The following is a 5,068-nucleotide window of genomic DNA, read 5'->3' on the forward strand; positions in this document are numbered from 1 at the left end:
TAAATAGTTTTATTATAACCATTATTTTAATAAAGATATGCTTCGGATACCAAAGCAAAAGCAAGCATTGATTACGTAATATCTTTGATCGCCACAACAATACACACAGTAAACATTGTAAGACGTGGCTGAGATGCTGAAGCTATGTTGTACAATGCGTATACACATCGTCGTCCGCCATGCTTATTTTTCACAGATATGGAAATTAAGCGGAACTAGACAGGGAATATGAGAATCCATTTATAATAGAGGTAAGGTTAATAAATAACACTAGCTGACAATAAACTAAACTATAAGAATTTGGAGCCGCTGCTAAACTTATTTTGAAAGATAATAAATTACTATTGTAGGCCAGTGAACAACGAGTTCTATAAGTATAATCATCGTGCTCGAATTGGGCTCGATTGCTATGCTTGAAGTTGCTTGAACAGTTCGATCGTGGTGCATGTATGTATTTATACTTTATGTCGTGTTTTAGAGAGAAACTCCTGCTCTTCTTACAGCTCCAGCTCTACGGTTCATCTATTATTTACAAAGCTCTTTTCCAAGTCCCCAGGGTATTCCATCATGGGCAAAATTGAGATTTTTACATGCTAGCAAAGGTGCACATTTTGGTACGTTTGCAAAAGCCGCACAGATTTTGTTCTCGAAATAGCCTAATCCGATTATTAGGATTTTGCAACGCATGTTATTATTTTGGTTTTTAAATTTTAATGAAAGTTCTTTTGACGAGTCAACTCAATTATGCAACATAATATATTTTCAATATACTAAACTAAAAGCAGAAAATAATTTAAAATTATGCAACATAATATATTTTCAATATTCTAAACCAAAAGCAGAAAATAATTTAAAAACTAGTCGCTACTAATTAATATCAATATTAATCTCATCAATAATCAATATTATTTATATTAGTCAATTGATATAGGCCTACATAATTGGCCAAAATTATCTACGTGTACCAAAAAAGCATCAAAGTTAAAAATGTTTCTCTTCAAGTTCACAGTTCCAAATAAATAATTCAAATAAATTGGTTAAAATTTTTTATAAACAGCAATTGCGACATAAAAATATTAAATACAACCTAATGCATGTCAGTTTTAAGTAATACAAATAAAAGGCATAAAGGCGATCGATTCGGATCGTTATTAGATTGAAACATGTCAGTCTATGGTATTGGGCTATTCCAGATAAAGTATGCACACCCCCCATAGAGGATATGGAAACTTGATGCTCTAAAAATCTGGAAATCCTCACACTAAGAGCAAAAAATCTGGAAATCCAGATAGCAAGTGTGTTCAAGGTGGTTGAGGAAAAAGATTTTGATCAGGAAAAAAACTGGATTTCCATTAGCCATCCCCAAAAAATTCTGGAATTCCAGCAGTGAGGAGCAAAAAAGTCTGGAAATCCAGTTAACAATATTGTGTTCAAGGGGGTTGAGGAATAAGATTTTGATCGAAAAAAAACTGGATTTCCATTAGCCACCCCCAAAAATTTCTGGAAATCCAGGAGTGAGGAGCAAAAAAATCTGGAATTCCGGATTTGTGACAAAAAACTTATAAAAGTGTTGCAAAATGCAAAAAAAAAATTGAAATTCCAATTAGAGGAATTATGTTTAAGATGACCAAAAAAAACCATGGAAAGCATTATATAATGGGGGAGGAACCTGTAATTCCAATAGGGCATAGCTGAAAAACTGTTAAAAACAGTCCTGATTTCAGTTTGCGTATGAATGTGTATCCGATCGTCTATAAAGTGACCAAAAATAAAAACAAATTAACGAAACAGCCACCAAAATATATGAATTTCCTGGATTTTTAAGCAATTTTGGACTAAAATTTAGCTTATTTGGTATCAAAAAATGTTCCAAGTTTTTATTAGCCTATAAAAATTGAGCCAATATTCCCAATTTTGAGCAAAGTCTGAAATGCCTCCCCTTTTTGTAAATGAAAACAAGTTCTCTTGTTATGAGCAGAGAGAAGATCTCTGGTAGGAGTGATGAGTTGCAAGACCTTTTTGGGTTCACTGACCTTTTAGGGCCTATATTTAACAAGTTCAACAAAAGTCAACACTATTACGTAATTGTTCATGGTACATGGCACACACACACAAAGGGAAAATCAATAATGTATTTCTTGGTCAATGGTCATAAACATTGCCTCCTGCAGTAGCCCTGTTTATGTTTCCTATCATCTGTTTTAAAATTTACTGGTGCGCTTTTAGAATATTTTAGGATAGCCGAGAGAACTTTCTTAATTCTGTGTATTAAAAAAATACGAATCTACCTATTGTGGCTTGGGGTTTTAATAACAGGCTTGATTTCCGGAGTTGATTGGTTTTCAATGATGGATACAAATTTTAAGTTTAGCATCAGTTTTTGTTATTTAGTTAGGTTTTATAAAAAATAAAATGTTACAAAAAAATATAAAAAAATAATAATAGTATTAAAGGCTACGAAAAAATCCTTCTATACGGGCCCAACAGTGACAGCTCGTGACCCTGAATTTGTGTTTTTGAGAATTTTTTTAAAACATTTATTTTGCTTAAAGGAGGTTCGTGATCCTAGCATCCTCTTTTTATGACATTTTCAGTGGATATCCACGTAAAAAGCTTATTCCCAAAATGTCAGTTGATTCCGATTTTGCGTTTGCGAGATATGCATGATGCATTACAATGCTCCTTAAGATCAGTGTTGTAATTTCGTTCTGGTATACCAGAACGAAATTCAAATTTGACGATATTTTTGCTAAAAACGAATTAATCAGCAATTTTTGGTACATAAACATTATGTAGCCAGAGGTTTCAAGTTTTGAAAAAAAGTGGGGGGATGTGGCTTCAGATTTTGATGATATTTTCATGTTTTAGGTAATTTTAGCCTCCCCCCTCAAAACAAACCACCTGACCCTACTTGAACTTCCATCCGCCCGTACAACATGGTGTGGTTTTTTCGTCGCCTAAAATACTTTTAGATTAATAAATAACATGACACAAAAAACTGAAATTTTGACAATAATAGCTTTTTTCTTATCATTTTAATGTAAATTTTGACCAAGTATCAGCAAATTCATATAGCGATGAAATACAAAGATTACACATAACTATATAACAATTAACATTTGAAAGAGGGACTCTAAAATTTAATATACATTTAAAAATCCAAAAGCAAAAATCAAGAAGTGCATATTAAAATTAATTTATATTAAATGAAAAATCCGGACATTGATTTTGGGTTTTTACAAGCCGACGACAAAGTCGGCTTGTTCTGTCTTACGCCAATTCTTTACCTAGCCGGGACACCGGCTAGGTCTTGAAATGCTACCGGATCTTTACCTAGCCGGGACACCGGCTAGGTCTTGTGATGCTATCGGATCTTTACCTAGCCGGGACACCGGCTAGGTCTTGTGATGCTATCGGATCTTTCTTCTTTCTTCTTCTTTCTTCTTCTTCTGGCAACAAATTTCAAAATGCTTCTTCTCTTACATGTTACATCCTACAATGACGTCACTTGCACATATGCATTGGCTATATCCAGTGTCTATAGGGTGTTCACAGATTTGGGGTCAAAGGTCATTAAGGGGTCATTTCCGGTATAAAACCAAATATGTTCAAAATGCTTCTTCTTCCACAAATTACATGTGATGGTAACATGCTTAGGACATGTGACTTGACTTTGAACGTTGTCTATAGGGTGTTCACAGATATGGTGTCAAAGGTCATTAAAGGGGTCATTTCCGGTCTGAAAGCTAAAAATATTCAAAAATCACTGTTTTTACAAAATACATAGCAGAGTGTTGTCATTAGCACACATGCATTGCTACTAACCAGGGTCTTTGGGGTGTCTACAGTTTTGGGGTCAAAGGTCATTAAGGGGTCACTTCCGGTCAAAAACCAAAATCGTCAAATATGTTCTTTTTTTAATCTCAAAACGTAACCAGACCAGAGTGACATAAACTTCATATATGCATTAGTGTTACTCGATGTATGCACGGTATTTTTATTATTTTGGTCAAAGGTCATTTAGACGTCATTTCCGGTTTGAAGCTAAATAACTTCAAGAATTTTTATCTCCATAACTAAGCATAGTAGATTTTTTTAATTTAAACTGTAACAATGCATTTTCTCGGTGTATATGAGGTTTTTTTTATATTGGGGTCAAAGGTCATTAAGAAGGTCAAAACATCAAATTTGCAAAAAAATGTTTAAAATTACGGAAAAGTAGCTGTATCTCAGCCTATGGAAGACGGATGAAGCCCCTACATGCTACAGTGATGCACCATTAATGGTGTGAGATGTCCATAATATCAATCACTGACATCAAATAATAGCCGGTCAAAGGTCAAACTTTAAGACTGGCATTTCCGGCCCCGGCTAGGTCCAGATCTGTAGCCAGATCTAGTTACCTAGCCGGGACACCGGCTAGGTCTTGTGATGCTATCGGATCTTTCTTCTTTCTTCTTCTTTCTTCTTCTTCTGGCAACAAATTTCAAAATGCTTCTTCTCTTACATGTTACATCCTACAATGACGTCACTTGCACATATGCATCGGCTATATCCAGTGTCTATAGGGTGTTCACAGATTTGGGGTCAAAGGTCATTAAGGGGTCATTTCCGGTATAAAACCAAATATGTTCAAAATGCTTCTTCTTCCACAAATTACATGTGATGGTAACATGCTTAGGACATGTGACTTGACTTTGAACGGTGTCTATAGGGTGTTCACAGATATGGTGTCAAAGGTCATTAAAGGGGTCATTTCCGGTCTGAAAGCTAAAAATATTCAAAAAATCACTGTTTTTACAAAATACATAGCAGAGTGTTGTCATTAGCACATGCATTGCTACTAACCAGGGTCTTTGGGGTGTCTACAGTTTTGGGGTCAAAGGTCATTAAGGGGTCACTTCCGGTCAAAAACCAAAAATCGTCAAATATGTTCTTTTTTTTTATCTCAAAACGTAACCAGACCAGAGTGACATAAACTTCATATATGCATTAGTGTTACTCGATGTATGCACGGTATTTTTATTATTTTGGTCAAAGGTCATTTAGACGTCATTTCCGGTTTGAA

Source organism: Amphiura filiformis, chromosome 8, assembly GCF_039555335.1.
Source record: "Amphiura filiformis chromosome 8, Afil_fr2py, whole genome shotgun sequence".
Classification (NCBI taxonomy): domain Eukaryota; kingdom Metazoa; phylum Echinodermata; class Ophiuroidea; order Amphilepidida; family Amphiuridae; genus Amphiura; species Amphiura filiformis.